General features: G+C 37.8%; 1 protein-coding gene across 14 annotated transcripts in view; it reads left to right on the forward strand.

Annotated features, from left to right (window-relative positions):
* Positions 1-16,328, forward strand: part of FHIT (fragile histidine triad diadenosine triphosphatase) — a 1,470,752-nt gene that overhangs the window by 288,193 nt on the left and 1,166,231 nt on the right. For 2 of the 14 annotated variants that reach the window (XM_067043100.1, XM_067043103.1), the window contains exon 4: positions 14,292-14,423. The exons of the other annotated variants lie outside the window; for them this stretch is intronic. The gene's annotated coding sequence lies outside the window, so the exon portion shown is untranslated. The remainder of the gene's footprint in view (positions 1-14,291; positions 14,424-16,328) is intronic. 14 annotated transcript variants of the gene reach the window in all.

The following is a 16,328-nucleotide window of genomic DNA, read 5'->3' on the forward strand; positions in this document are numbered from 1 at the left end:
GTGCTACTGTCACCTTCACCTTTTAGCATTTGCCTTATGTATTGAGGTGCTCCTATGTTGAGTGCATACATATTTACAATTGTTATATCTTCTTCTTGGATTGATCCCTTGATCATTATGTCGTTGCCTTCTTTGTTTCTTGTAATAATCTTTCTTTTAAAGTCTATTTTGTCTGGTATGAAAATTGCTACTCCAGCTTTCTTTTGATTTCCTTTTGCATGGAATTTCTTTTTCCATCCCCTCACATTCAGTATGTATGTGTCCCTAGGTCTGAAGTGGGTCTCTTGTAGACAGCATATATATGGGTGTTGTTTTTGTATCCATTCAGCCAGTCTCTGTCTTTTGTTTGGATAATTTAATCCATTTACATTTAAGGGAAATATCGATATGTATGTTCCTCTTACCATTTTCTTAATTGTTTTTGGTTTGGTATTGCAGGTCTTTTCCCTCTCTTGTGTTTCCTGCCTGGAGAAGTTTCTTTAGCATTTGTTTTAAAGCTGGTTTGGTGGTGCTCAATTCTCTTAGCTTTTGCTTATTTGTAAAGGTTTTAATTTATCTGTTGAATCTGAATGAGATACTTGTTAGGTAGAGTAATCTTGGTTGTAAGTTTTTCCCTTTCATCACTTTAAATATGTCCTGCCACTCCCTCCGTGCTTGCAGAGTTTCTGCTGAAAGATCAGCTATTAACCTCATGGGGATTCCCTTGTATGTCATTTGTTGCTTTTCCCTTGTTGTTTTAAATATTTTTTCTTTGTATTTAATTTTTGATAGTTTTATTAACATGTGTCTTGGCATGTCTCTCCTTGGATTTATCCTGTATGGGACTCTTTGCACTTCCTGGACTTGTTTGATGCTTTCCTTTCCCTTATTAGGGAAGTTTTCAACTATAATCTCTTCAAATATTTTCTCAGTCCCTTTCTTTTTCTCTTCTTGTTTTGGAACCCCTATAATTAGAATGTTGGTGCATTTAATGTTTTCCTAGAGGTCTCTGAGACTGTCCTCATTTCTTTTCATTATTTTTTCTTTATTCTGCTCTGCGGTAGTTATTTTCACTATTTTATCTTCCAGGTCACTTATCCGTTCTTCTGCCTCAGTTTTTCTGCTATTGATTCCTTCTAGAGAATTTTTAATTTTATTTATTGGGTTGTTCATCATTGTTTGTTTGCTCTTTAATTCTTCTAAGTCCTTGTTAAACATTTCTTTTATTTTCTCCATTCTATTTCCAAGGTTTTGGATCATCTTTACTATCATTATTCTGAATTCTTTTTCAGGTAGACTACCTATTTCCTCTTCATTTGTTTGGTCTGGTCGTTTTTTACCCTGCTCCTTTACCTGCTGTGTGTTTCTCTGTCTTCTCGTTTTCCTTAACTTACCGTGTTTGGGGTCTCCTTTTTGCAGGCTGCACGTTCATACTTCCCGTTGTTTTTGGTGTCTTCCCCCTGTGCCTGATATTGGTTCAGTGGGTTGTGTGTGCTTCCTGTTGCAGGGGACTGGTTCAGGTGGATGAGGCTGGATCTTGTCTTTCAGGTGGGCAGGACCGTGTACGGTACTGTGTTTGGGAGTTCCTGTGACCTAATTATGAACTTAGGCAGCCTCTCTGCTAATGGGTGGGGTTGTGTTTCTGTCTTGCTAGTTGTTTGGCATAAGGTGTCCAGCACTGTAGCTTGCTGATTGTTGAGTGGAGCTGGGTCTTAGTGTTGATGTGGAGATCTCTGGGAGAGCTTTTGCTGTTTGATATCAAGTGGAGCCAGGAGGTCTCTGGTGGAGCAATGTCCTGAACTTGGCTCTCCCACCTCAGAGGCACAGGCCTGACCCCTGGCCAGAGCACCAAGACCCTGTCAGTCACATGGCTCAGAAGAAAAGGGAGACAAAAAGAAAGAAAGAAAAGAAATAGAAATAAAGTTATTAAAATAGAAAAAAATTATTAAAAAATTTTTTTTAAGTAATTTTAAAATAATTGGACAGACAGAACCCTAGGACAAATGGTAAAAGCAAAGCCATATGGACAAAATCACAGAAAGAAGCATACACAGACACACTCACAAACAGACTAAAAGGACAAAATATATATATATATATATATATATATATTTTAAAAAAAGGAAGAGAGCAAGCACATCAATAAACAAATCTCCCAATGGTAATAAACCCTAAATACTAAACTAAGATAAACATAAAACCAGAAAAAAATTAGATGCAGAAAGCAAACTCCAAATCTACAGTTCCTCCCAATGTCTACTGCCTCAAATTTGGGATAATTTGTTGTCTAGTCAGGTATTGCAGAGATGCAGGGTACATCAAGTTGATTGTGGAGATTTAGTGGATAGATAAATGCCATGGGTTAGTCAGATCACTGACCTTGAAAAATAGTTGTTTGTAATGAAAGTCTAATGTAATACATTTTGTTTCTGTGATAAATGTTGCCTTCACTATCCTGGCATTACAAAACAGTGACATTATTTTATTGATCTTGTTTTTCATATCTGCTCTTTTTTCTTTTATTTTCTTTACCAAATAATGCCTGCTTTTAAAATTCAAACATATAAAGTCATAGGCAAAGTCCCCTATACTTGCACCCCAAACCCATTTCTCAGAAGTAACCACTGTAAATATTTTTATTCTCTCCTTTTTATTTATGTATTAAATACACTTTTAAAATATTGTTTTTAAAGAGTCATCAACTTTCTGTCTAAATCTTTTAAAATTCGAATGTATATATTGAGACCAAGTTTATCCTTCTTGTCAAATTCAACAAATGGACAGTCAGTCCACAAACTCTTAAGTATTTGTAGTCCTTGTTATTTTACTGTGTTCTGTTTGTTTGTTGATGAGATTAAGCAGCAATTTGGGGAAGGAATGCTAACCGCCAATATGGTGTACAGTACTGTTCCTTTGTTCCCAGAGCAGACCTCATACATATTTCCACAAATAAATTTGCTCTTGAGTGAATCGTAGGCAGGAACAAATAGTCCACATTACCAGTGCTGATGGAAAATGGGTGAAGAGATGAGCACTGCAGTTTACAATGTATTAAGCTAAGAGTAATGATAATGTGCAAAAAGATACATGATATATCTAACATAAATATATTTTAAAGTTTTTGGTTCCACTTTTCCTTAAGGTATAAACATCCAACAATGACCGTTGTGGAATGTGATTAAGAATCATGACAGTTTTTGAAAGAGGAGAAGTATTATAGTAATTGAGATAAATCTGCTATAATATTGTAAAGAAAAAGCATCAGCTGATTTGGAAGTACATTTTATATACCAGATCAAATACTGAAGCTTAAGACTTTATTGTGTAAAATGAACCCAACTCCTCTACCCAGTTCATTACCAATTGTTAAATATCTCTCAGATTTGTTGTAATTCTACTTTATCTACTGTTCCCATCATAGTCTAAATTATCATTATTACTGCAGTAGCCTGTTGTCTGATTCCCTTGCATCCACATTTGTCCCCATCCAATCCATTTTCTAAATATAGCCTGAGGGAGATTTTCAAAATGCTAGTTTGATTATGCCACTCCCCAGGTGGAAACCATTTCCACCATTCCAAAGCCTAACACAGCCCCCTGTCTTTCTCTCTTGATTCTTTTCATATTATCTCCCTTAGCTCTCTGAACTCCAACTACACTGCCCTTTCTCCTCCTTAAAATCACTCTCCTCCCTTCTGCCACATGGTCTTTGCACATTCTTGTTCTCTTGGCCTCTAGAATTCTGTTTCATTTATCTCCATTGACTTAATTTCATCTCCTCAGATTTCAACTCCAATATTTCTCCCCTACAGTTTAGGCCTCTTGTTATAGTCTCTCTTTTTGGTACCTGCTGCTAACCTGTGTTAAGATTTCATCAGTGTCTCCCCAGCAAGACCATCAGCTCTGTGTATATTGATATCCTGTTCCTAGCTTAGCTTGGCAAATGCCAAATGCTTAATAATTGTTTGTTGAATGCATAAAAGAATGTATATAACTTTTGTAAATTGAATAGGAGATGAATTACTGCTTCTGAAGATATTTTGTTTTTAATACATTTATTTATTTATTTTTGTCTGCAAGGGTCTTTGTTGCTGCACATGGGCTTTCTCTAGTTGCAGCACACGGGCTTCTCATTGTGGTGGCTCCTCTTGTTGCAGAGCACGGGCCCTAGGCACGCAGGCTTCAGTAGTTGTGGCATGCAGTCTCAATAGTTGTGGCTCATTGGGCTCTAGAGCACAGGCTTAGTAGTTGTGGTGCACGAGCCTAGTTGTTCTGTGGCGTGTGGGATCTTCCCAGATCAGGGCTCGAACCCATGTCCCCTGCATTGGCAGGCGGATTCTTAACCATTGCACCACCAGGGAAGTCCCTGAAGATATTATTATCTGTTACTAATTATAGGAAATAACTTCAAAGGAAAGTCAATGACAGAAGTTCTGATGAAATGTAAATTAAAGGACTAAATTTTCAAATGAGGTAAGTGATGCTCAGAGGGGTTAAGAAATTTGCACATGGATGGGAACACAGCTACTAAGTGATAGAGCTAGAATTTTGACCGATAGCACTAGTATTCCCAAGAGTGGTAAAGCCTGTATATAGACAATAAGCATGGCAAATTCTGCATACTCTATCCCCTCCTGAAAATTCAGGAGGGCCATTATGAATATTAAAGACTGCCAATTCCTGGAGTAAGGAAAGTTGTTGAGCTTGATATAATCCAGTATCCCTTTCATTTGGTGATACTCATGAATGGAACTTGCCTTGGCAAGTGCTGCTATACATTTCTTCATTTATCCTTTTGTCCTTCAGTTTGCTTTATCTTTCCTTATGACATTGACTATAATTCCATTGCTAAATAATGCTTTTCAAAGAAGACATTTGCCAAATACTTCCATCTAGCTAAAATGAGAAGACAAGACTCCCCCCTGTTCAAGATAAAACATTAAGTCTTTTAAAATTAATTTGTCTTAACTTAGGTGCAAGTGTCTGAGACATGAACCTTACTTCTTTCCATTGCAGATATACTTATTGGTTTGAAATTACACTCTTTTTCCCCCACATTATTTAGGTTACCAAATTGAACATGATGAAGCGCCACCAGATCTGGGATAGCAGTGAGAATCAGAACATTGCATCTATGTTTCATGAGAAAAGGGAGACATTTGATCAAAATTTGTCCAACTACCAATGATAAAATATACCAGTGTCACCTTCATTAATTACTGAAGAATAAGACTTATCTATAAATAATACTATTTTTATTTCATTTTTAGCTTATTTCATTTAAAAATTAATTCCTGCTAAACAGTTCTTGGCACTAGGGAAGTTTGCCAAGACACGTTTCTTTAGAATGGAACATAAGTCTTTCAGGACATGCATATACTGTACTTCTCCTAATTTCTCCTAAGTTTACATATGTGGATTTTATGTCCTTAGGTAGAGAACTTTACCATGCCTTATTCTTCTAGATTTATATCTACATCAATATAGGTTTATTGGGAAGAATCTGTGTATATGTATAAGCTGACAGAGGGTGCCTTTGAGGATTTTTATCCTAAATATGACTACATATTACAAAGCCCCACAACTATGTGGTGCTGCGTATAATAACAACATGATATATGTACTTCTAGTTTGAGTCAAAGTGTTTTTACTGAAAAATTTTAAGTTCATACAAAAGAATAGGGAGGAATCAAATCTAAATTCAACTTTTCTTCCCTGAATTCATTGCTAAAAAATAGAAATAAAATTTTCAGTATGCCTGACTCTATGAATTTACTCAATGAATAAGCACTGGGGCATAAAGGAGGACTAGGCATTATCCTTGCTTTGAAGAAGCTTACCTAGGGGAATGTAAATGTGTACAGCTACTGTGGAAAACACTATGGAGGTTCCTCAAAAAATTAAAAATAGAACTACCACAAAACCCACTTCTGGGTGGATTCTGCTGGTTTTCCAGCAATTCCACTTCTGGGTATTCTTCTGCAGCAAATAAAAGCAAATACTAATTTGAAAAGATATGTGCACCCCTATATTCATTTAAGCATTATTTACAATAGCCAAGATAAGGAAGCAGCCTAGGCGTCCACTGATGGATGAATGGATAAAGAAGATGTGGTACACACACACACACACACACACACACTTAACCATAAAGAATGAAATCTTGCCATTTGCAACAACATGGGTGGACCTAGAGAGTATTATGCTAAGTGAAATAAGTCAGAGAAAGACAAATACCACATGATTTCACTTATCCGTGGAATCTAAAAAGCAAAGCAAATGAAGAAATATAACAAAACAGAAACAGACTCATAGATACAGAGAACAGGTGGTTTCCAGAGGGGAGGGGAGTGAGGGAATGAGTGAAATAGGTAAGGGAGATTAAGAGGTACAAAGTTCCAGTTACAAAATAAATGAGTCATGGGGATGAAATGTACAGCATGGTGAATATAGTCAGTGATATTGTAATAACTTTGTATGGTGACAGATGGTAACTTGATTTATTGTGGTGATCATTTTGTAATGTATAGAACTATTGAATCACTATGTTGTACACCTGGAACTAACATTTTGTTGAAGGTCAATTACACGTCAATTAAAAAAAAATAAAAGGAAGCTCACCTACATGCAGAGATAAATAGCTATGCACGGATATTACCGGTTAGGTGCCATGAGGGGCAGGGGGGTGGGCATGTAGGCGAGTGAGGGCAAGATGCCGTGGGAACACCTAAGGGGACACTAACCCAAGATCAGGGATTCAGGCCCGGCTTCCTAGAGAAAGTCACATCTAAGTTAAGACTTCTGTGTCTAACAGTTCTGGTATGATGAAGAAATTGAGGTAAGAGCACCTGTGTCACCCTTAGTTAATTGAAAAAAAGAATCTATAATTGCTTTGTAGTGAGTAGTCTTTTTATGGCAGCATTTTTGGCTATCTATGGATAGAAAAGAAGAAGGTGATGATGCTGTCTTTTTCTGGCTCTAGTTTTCTTTGTCTCATTTATTTGTGTACTTTACGGATTTTTTCTGTGAACCCATACAGAGCCACATGAAAACTATCTCCACCCAGTTTAGTATATGATCTTGAACAAGATATTTTTAGAGTCTTAGCTATGTGTTTTGTGTGTGAAGGTGTATCTGTAAGAGTAGTGCGTAATCCCAGCTTTGTTGGAGAGACTGTCTGATCTATGACCCACCCCTTCTGCGAGAACTGGCCTTTCACCCAAAGGGCTGGCACTTAACGGTCGTGTCTGTCCACTGTGACCCTCTGAATCTGGCATATCCACACTTCATTCTTTGTAGGACACTGACAGCAGAGACCCGTGGCCTAATATGGCCTGCCGATAAGTTTTGTAAATCAGGAAATTTCAGTGAAAACCTGGATTTCTGCTATTACACAGCCAAATTTGAGAAGCAGCAGGAGCTCTGTTTGTTGTAGGCCTTTTAGTCCCAGCTCCTTGTTTCACACCTGGTCAGCTTCACATCTTTAACTACCTGCCTGGCCCCTGTAGGTATTTGAATTGGTAACTCCTTGCACATAGTTGTGGCTGATTAGACCAGGTGTGGGCTGATCTTGACCTTGGTTGGGTTAATCAGATTCCTTTCCTCTGGTCATTTTGAAGTGGTGTGCACTTGGTTTCCACTTAAGCTGCGAAGAGATACAAATATTTGGTCATGTCAATGCCAAAACAGAGAAAGCACATCTTGAGGTAGAAGCAATAGGGTAAATGTTCCAAAAAGAAATAGAGATAACAAGATCCTATAGCCCCAGAATGTATCAATATTGGATCTGAATGGCCTCCCTCTTTCTGGCTCTGGTTCCTCATGAGACCTGGCTGTACTTCCTGTCCTATGTGCTATGGGATACCTCTAATTTCTGATTCTGACCCCCAATTTTCCTTGAGCTCCACAGTAGATTTTTGTTTGTTGTAGCTAAATGAATCCTAATTAAGAGGCTTGCACATGGTTTTTATGATATTTTTGTTTGAGTGTGGAAATGGAACTTTAGGTGTCCATCTAATTGTTATGAAAACTCTTAGTTGGATTAGAGCAAAATCTTGTCATCATCAAGTAGGGTTTTTTTTAATTAAAAAATACATTTATTTATTTATTTATTTATCGCTTCATTGGGTCTTCGTTGCTGCACGTGGGCTTTCTTTAGTTGTGGCTAGCAGAGTCTACTCTTCGCTGTAGTTCATGGGCTTCTCATTTTGGTGGCTTCTCTTGTTGCGGAGCACGGGCTCCAGGCACGCATGCGTCAGTAGTTGTGGCTCGCAGGCTCTAGAGTGCAGGCTCAGTAGTTGTGGTGCGTGGGCCCAACTGCTCTGCTGCATGTGGGATCCTCCCAGACCAGGGCTCCAACCCATGTCCCCTGCATTGACAGGCAGATTCTTAACTGCTGTGCTACCAGGGAAGCCCCTTGAGTAGGGTTTTGACCATTAGAAACCTACGGGTTAAAGCCTTCCCTGAGAAGTTGTATCTATGCTTGAGATGTTTGAGATTCCACTGTGAAAAACGGATCCTGAATAAGCTAGAAAGTTGCCTGGCTTCTTAACTTTGATATTTTAAAATGAGCATTATGTAATATTTTATATTTATAAAACAGTGTATTTGGAGCACAATAAACTAAACACCCGTTAACCTACCATCCAATTTAAGAACTATAAATTACTCATGTGTTCCTTCCCTATATCTCATCTCCTGTGTTTCTGGTTTGATAGTAGCCATTATCCTAAAGGAATGGATGTACTGGATGCATTTTCCACTCATCCTTCCTTTGCTTTTCTTTTCTCCTATAAAATAATTTTGCCACATGTGTATATATCTCTAAACAAGATATATTTTAGTTTTTGAGCATTATAAAAATGGTTTTATACCATATGTCAGTGCTTCCCAACTTCTTCACATCTTGGCATACACTGAACTTGAAAATATTGTACAATGCCTTGGAATAAATGCTATTCATGTCCCACTAAAAGACTCTGGCCACTCCAGCTACTATTCACCCCCAGAACTAAGGAGATCAATATGTTAAGACCTTTGTAACCTAGTCACTGAGGTACATAAGTTGGAAAGCACTGCTGTAATAGTCTTCAGCATATGCTCTTTCCACTCTATTCTTTGTTTCTAAGATTTATCCCTGTAGATACTTATGACTCTAGGCCATTCCTTTTCAACACTGTGTTCTGTGAACACATAAGCATTTCCATTTTATTCTGGTTAGACCCCTTCTCTGCTTTTTATTTACTCTAGGGATCATACCAACCTACCATGACTCAGGGAAACCTGCTGAATTTGATTTCATGTTTTCCCAGGATTCAAAATGTTGCTTTTAAATTTTGGTTTTAAAAATCTGTTCAGTTTTATATTGTGTTTTGGAGTCTATGACAACAAGAGATGGAATCAATTTGAGAATTATTTAATTACATTATTAAGGCACAGTAGCAATGTGTGAATCCACCTTCAGATCACTGGAAATTTAGTTTAGACAAGCAAATGAAGGAGTACTGAATTATGAGTATTTCATAATGGCATCACTGTTTTTGATATTTAATATGTATTGTGATCTGAAATGAACTGTATGATTTAGTTAGGCAATGGCAAATATATTTCACTTCATGTTCCAAGTCCATCTTTTTGGTAGTGTTTCCCTGGAGTAGTACTGGAAAAGTGTTTAGTCTATTTCAGAGCTCTTGTTTAAGAATTCAGTGATCAGTTATTGATGTCTGCCCTGAGTATGCAAAGTGGAAATAAGGACATACCTGCTACACGTTTTCTTTCCCTAATCTAGTGTGTCCATCTGCCTCTGTTTCTATGATTATCTTAAAACCATCTTGATCATCTGATTAATATTTAATTTGTAGTTTACCCCTTTTGGAACACAAAATTCATAATTAAAAAGTCAAAGAGCATCATATAGTTGTGCTCTTTTCTCTGGTCGTTTATTATGGTCTCTAATTACCTTCTCCACAGGATGCTTTCCTCACAAGTATCCAAAATACTCCACTCCTTCAGTAAAGCATATTTTACTGTCATTATTGAACCCTAAATGGAAAATAGATAAAATGCCCTTTAATATCCTTGGTCTTAGGGTTTTGAATTCAGCTTTACATAGATCTTATCCACTGTATTTTAAAACAATTAGACTAACAAAGCTTCCTTAGACTTTCCAGAGCCTATTAAATGTTATTTTTAAGGTAACATTTTTTCTTGTCCTTCATTTATGAATATTTGGTCAGGAAATGGTCATAAAAATCTTCAAATCCCAATTGAATAATGCGTTCTCCAAAGTAGCTGCCAAGTGTAAATACCACTGATATACATTCATGCATATGATAGTATATAAATAACCAGGAAAGCATAGCAAAGGTCAATCAATTATGTATAGGTCAGAATGCTTTCTATCTGGATTGAGTCATTTTAGCAAATGACATCATGTGTTCTTTGGAGTCTGTTGTGAAATGTGGCTTGAGTCATTATAGATTGGCTTCTTCTCTGGGTTACCAGGATGGCAGTGGTAAGGCTCAATAAATAAATGTATTGGACTCTGCAGGAGCAGATATGCATAATTAGAGTGTAGTGATGAAGGCTTCTTATTGTGTAGAGAAACTTGGGCCCCATCTGCCAATTCCTACTTTCTTATCTTTCTTGGTTGATTTTTTTTTTTAAAGAACTTGAAGACAAAAGAGTTGGAAACGAGCCAGATGCTCTTTTTATTCCTGCAATGGATATCCTTTCATGAAATTGCCAGCAGGGAATCAATAGTAATAAATCTGGCACCCTTCTAATCTCTTCTAACTTCACCATTGCTCTTCTGGAATGGGGCTACTAGGACCCTTTAAATTTGGTTTATAATTTCTACTTGATCTGATGTGGAATGGTCACACCAGATTGCCAGACTCTAGAGTGACTGGCAGGATGTGATGTTGTGTGAGGTGGCAAGGGATGTTGTCGTTTTCCAGTTGGCACAATAGGAGCTGAATTTAGCTTATAGACCAAGTGGTGAAAGAAGCTGCCAAGTCCAATCATTTCTGATTAGTCAGGGCTTGAGGAGGTAAATGTTACTTGACAAGAATTTAATGTGTGATTTTCCCCTTCCTTCAGTATATTTTGGAAATGTTAAAAAGTTGTTGACTTTTTAAAAAAGTAGGATGACTTAGAATGAAGAAAGAGTCAAAATTGCTGCCATGTTTTATAGGCATTTATCGTTGGAGACTAAGTTTGGTTCTGAGAGCTTGGAAGGAAGAAGACTTGGGCATCCTTAGCAAAGATGAAAGAAACTGGTTCTTGCTTAAAGGGAGGTTATAGTCTAGTGGGAAGATGGACATGCAAACAGATTGCCACAGTGTAAAATGGTAGCTGCTCTAGTAAGAGATATGTGTAAATCTAGGCAGTATTGATATTTCTGTCACTTACTGCTATTATTTTATCCCTTGTTTATTTGGGCCATGAATGGCTGAGATACATGCCTATATTTATTCCTATTATCAAGGTATATCGAGAGTGAATTTTCCAGCTTTTGAGATGACTAGCTTGTATTTTGCAATTGAGAGGAAATGTGGCTGCCCTGCTCTTGGAATGGTACTTATTATTCTTCACACGACCCAAAGCCTTAACTTCATTTCAGTAAAACTCCATAGATTCCTAGGGGCTATTCTTTGATTATATCTACATGGACAATAAAACAAATGGTTAAAAGATGAATAAACAGATCAAGTTGCAACTGTTTTTGGTGGTATCTAATAGTTGACTGCAAGGATTTATCTTCTTTCCCCCACTTTGTTGGCTGAGAGGACAGTCTGTGGTTATGGATTGATCTGCTGATTCAGTCTGGTATAGACAACAGAAGAAGGATCCCCATATGCCCCCCTTTGAATCAGGACCAAAAAAGTGCCCGCAAGCAGACTTCTTTTTATATCTCATTTTATAGAATCACCCCTAGCTTTAAGGGGGCACTGGAGTAAGGGGGCTGTGAACAGAAAATGAGTTAGCCAATCAGTTGCCAAACTTTCAATCTTATCCAAATAAAGCCATTGTCAATAAATCTGATAATACTATACCTTAGTGTTTTTTCAATGTGTTTTTTCCCTTTAATAATACCATGAATATTTTTTCATTTTATTAAATATTCTGCTACATGACTTTCAATGTCTACATAATATTCCACTTGATGACTATACCATAGTTAATTTGAACAGTCTTCTTTTGTTTGAAATGTAGGATTTTCAAGTTTTACTTTTATAAAATAAATAATGTGATGATGAATATCCTCATAGCTATTCTTTTTCAGAACTGTTTTGACCATTTTTCTTTCATTTTGATTTTCTGTTTTTTTCAGATCCTCAAGTAACACTGATATTGACCCCCCCCTACCTTTTTTCAAATCTTCAAATGACAATGATACAAGTAAATAACCAGATCTTTAGGTAATCTCTTTAAACAGAGTCTGGGGAGAAGAATTCTTCAATAAATAAGATAACCTAGATTATATCTACCAGATGCAAAATATCCTATTGATTTTATGAAATCAGAGAAGCAGCTGGTAAATTCAGAGACAAGATAGGGAGGAGGGAAGTGCTCTATTTTTTGATGGAATCAATTTAATCAGTTCAGTTAAAATGGCTTTTGCAGCTCTCATTAAGGGGATCTGGCAGTTTGCAGTTATGTTAATATTTAGAATCCCTCCTGCTTGAAAATGTATTTTCATCTGGTATTGTGTTCCTTTTTGTATAAAGATTGTCAAATGGGAGTGTAAAGGTAGTTCATCTCCCAGCTCATTTGTCAGAATGTATAGTAGGCATGTTGAGATCGAAAGACTGGCATCCACGCCAGCTAGAAGCAGAAGCTACAGAGAAGTCTGGCTTCCAAGGGAGTAGTAGGCGAAATGCTGACACTAGCCCCTCTCCTGCCATTATTGCTGTGGTCTTTGGGAGAGGATTAATGGTGCCTTCCCTTGTTTGAGTACTAACAGTGGATCAGCAAAGCTGAGCATAGGGCAGAGAGTTCTGGTACTTGCTGAGAACATTACCTCTTATAACAGGGTTTTAAATGTGAACGCTTTTTTACAATGTATATGAGGAATTTTAACTGAGAAGCTGGCCCATATGCTTAGACTACATCCAACTATATGTTTCTATTTTTGATGTTGCAAATATGGTTAATTTTTTTGGTGAATATTTTATGACCTGCTTTTTGTTGTGTGCCAGACAAATTGAGGGCAATGGAAGCTGATTGGTGGTGAAGATAAAAGAGCAGTGTTGACCTTTTGGTAAATCATTCATCACAGTGCTTCATCTGTAAGTGGTTTTCTAGCTGTAGCTCATATTTGCTAATCACCACATTTGACTCTCAGTTTTACAGGGATAGATTGTCTCGCTGTGGACTGCCTTTTCTTCCTTTCTTTCCTTTTTTTTTTTAAAAATTTTGGTTATTGTTATTATAACTTTTATTACCTAGTAGTTCCTCCACCAGAGGGAGCTTGTGGACAGAGAGGCAATGGGAATTAATAATTCAGTTCCTTTTTGCTGCTCTTCATTGTGACTTGCAAGGTTTCTTATCAGTAGCTGAGATGGACCTTAAGCATTCCATTCACCTACTTTCCTTTGAATCTTATTGGTCCCAGTAAAATTAAGTTGCAAGATGACTGTCTTTGGCAGTGGCCAGAGAACAGAATAGTTAACTGGGGTGCCTAGCACCAGGATGCTTTTTGGCTTCCATGTTGATCCAAGTCCCATCAGGGGAAACCAAAGGAGAAAGCAAGAATAGCTTCTTAGTTTAATGGATCAAATACTGGAAACTATGGAATTCATTACAGTGGTAGCTTAAGTCTGTATCCTAGACCCAAAGTGATCCAAGGCTAATAAGCATCTGATAGAATACATCTCACCAACATTGTGGACATCTATTGCTCTTCGTTTTTTGATCCTTTTGCCTGGCTCTGGCCCAGCCTTAGGGTTCAGAAGCATGGTTAATGTATAAGGTCCTCAGCCTAGAAGATACAGAGTGGACATGTACTGGCATCTGGTGAGGACACTCAAGGGAAAGACTCTGCCTTAGGACCAAGAGAAATTAACCTTTGTCCACTAGGGAATCTGACCAGTTATAGTGCTATGCTGATTAGCCCTGCAGAGGTTGTTTCTTAATTATGTATTTTAGGGTTTATTAAAATAGGGACTGTGTCCCCTCTCTGGGGACAGAGCATATTTTGATATTTTTATTGCAAAAATTAAGTGGAAATTGAGAACACTAACAGACAGAAACTAATCAGAAGTGTTTTTACTGTTCCTTTATTCCCAATCAAATGCACTGTCAAGCAGTATCTAGATATTACCTGCGCTCTGCCTGTCCCCTGCCTGAACCTGGGATTCTTCCACTGAGTGAGTGATCCTGGGTCCCGCGTTGGCATTGCGCATTTGGTTGATGAAGACATATTGACAGAGTTGTTGTTGGTAAGTTTGCAGCCAAGCCTCTAAGGGTATGGCCATGAGGCCATTCTGGAGGTGTGTGTGTGTGTGTGTGTGTGTGTGTGTGTGTGTGTGTGTGTGTGTGTTAGGCTGGTCATGGTGGTGCATGACCCTTTTTTATTATTTTGTGAAGGCACGAATCATAGGCTTATGGCTGCGGCCAATCAGAATACTTCTACCTCATTTTGGATAACAAAGAACATGTTCTTATATGTTCTTATATTCTTTTATAGAAAAGAAAGAAACATGGTCTCTAAACAACAACATCTTTTAATGGGGAATTTTCAGAAGTAACTTTTTTTTCCGTTTGTTAGAGATAGAAAGCCAATCTTTGGGGAAGGGACACTTAGGTGCCAGAAAAATAGGCAATAGCCACAGTCTATTAATAACGGGCTTCTCATGAGAAGGAATAATTCTTACATGGCGGTGACATTTTAGACTTTGAAGGAGATTTTCTCAAGTGTCTTCCATAGCAATATGGTACAGAAGTTGGTTTCAGGAGGAGGCAGAAATGACTTAAGATGAATTTTTGGAATCCTGCTTATTGAAAATGCTGATGCTGTTGAGTGTTACTTCTCTCATCTTCCCTCTCCAGAAACACCAACTTACGTAGACTCACACCTACCTTTGCCCCTTTTCTCAAGACTTGAACATAAAGAAGAATTTCCTGTGTCTTCAAATTCAAATCCATTTCTAAATGCTCCCTTCATGTTTTACTCTTCTCTACGGTAGTCACTAGCCACATGTGGCTATTTATGTTCAAATTAATTTAAATTAAACAAAGTGAAGAATTCAGTTCCTTAGTCACAATGGCCTCATATCAAGGGCCTGATAGACACAAGTGGCTATTGGCTATCTTACTGGTCAGTGTCACTATACAACATTTCCATCATCACAGGAAGTTTTTCTGGACAGTGCTGCTCTGATACTCTTGGCTACCCACTAAGGATATTGCTTCTCTGTCACCCTCTCAGGTGGTTGGTGTTTTTTTTTTCAGTGTCTTGAGTGGAGTTGGTGTTGTCTTTTCATCCTTATTGTCACTTCTGGACAGCTTCTTTTTTCTTCATCCACAGAAGTACTTTTAAAGCATGTGGGATCAGCCTATCCTACTGCCTATGACTCCTCGGTATTTATTGATGATTTTATTCCCTAGCTCACTCTCTTTGTGCCCAATCACTCTCCTGCCATCATTCTATGTAAGAATGTCCACATAGATTACTCATATCTGGCCTCTCAGTTCCTTGAAATTCTCACTTGCAAATGTCACTTTCTCTACCTCATGGTCAGTGGGCAGTGGCTCTCAATCTAGGAAGTACTTCTCTCCTTGGGAGCATTTGTAAATGTGAGCAGTCCTACTGGCCTTTAGAGGGCAGGAGCTAAGGATGCAAAATGTCATTCAGCGCATGAGACAGTCTAGGCAATGAAGAATTATTTCACCCAAATGCCATAGTGCTCTTGTTAGGAAACACTGTGCTAACCTTCTAAAAACAATGTACATACCTTGATTAAAAATACTTTATTGCTAAAAAATGCTAACCATCATCTGAGCCTTCAGTGAGTTGTAACCTTTTTGCTGATGGAGGGTCTTGCCTCCATGTTGATGGCTGCTGACTGATCAGGGTGGTGGTTGCTGGAGGCTGGGGTGGCCGTGGCGATTTCTTAAAATAAGTCAACAATGAAGTTTGCCATATCGATTCCCTCTTTCTTTCATGAACAATTTCTCTGTACTATGCAGTGCTGTTTGATAGCATTTTATTTCCAAGTTGGGCTCAATCCTCTCAAACCCTGCCACTGCTTTATAAACCAAGTTTTGTAATATTCTAAATCCTTTCTTGTCATTTCAACAGTCTTCACAGCATCTTTACCAGGAGATCTTTTCCATATTCAGAA

Source organism: Kogia breviceps, chromosome 10, assembly GCF_026419965.1.
Source record: "Kogia breviceps isolate mKogBre1 chromosome 10, mKogBre1 haplotype 1, whole genome shotgun sequence".
NCBI lineage: Eukaryota > Metazoa > Chordata > Mammalia > Artiodactyla > Physeteridae > Kogia > Kogia breviceps.